The sequence below is a fragment of the Mizuhopecten yessoensis genome, unplaced genomic scaffold, assembly GCF_002113885.1.
Source record: "Mizuhopecten yessoensis strain PY_sf001 unplaced genomic scaffold, ASM211388v2 scaffold57, whole genome shotgun sequence".
Classification (NCBI taxonomy): Eukaryota; Metazoa; Mollusca; class Bivalvia; order Pectinida; family Pectinidae; genus Mizuhopecten; species Mizuhopecten yessoensis.
Window position 1 is genome coordinate 437,915 of NW_018403356.1, and position 504 is coordinate 438,418.

Genomic DNA, 504 nt, shown 5'->3' on the forward strand with positions numbered 1-504 from the left:
TTCTTTTGGCTCATTCCCCGAACAACAACTCTGGAGAATTGAAAGGAAGGTGTTTATATAGGAAATCCATTGAAGTTTAGTTATAGCCTGTTTCTACTAAGAATGTCAACTCATTTTGTAGATATGATACTAAAGTCAATAATAAAATGGATAAAAAGATTGTATTTCCTTCATATAACTGTAATACACATTTAACACAGAACTAAGTAATAGAAAATAATCATTAAATATTAATTTTTACATTATATGAAAAATAAAAATAACATTACATTATATGAAAAACAAAATTCCTTAATTTAAGCCACATTGATACTAACGTCAGCAATAAAATACAGTTTCTATTCCTACATATAACAGTAATACACATTTAATACAGCTCTAAAAGATAGGGATTATCAAACATAAATATAAACAGTAAACCTTTCTGGAGCTAAAGTAGATGAAGAATTTTGTATGAACCATGATGATTTTAGTTGGAATGGATTTTTGGAATTCAGAAGTTTT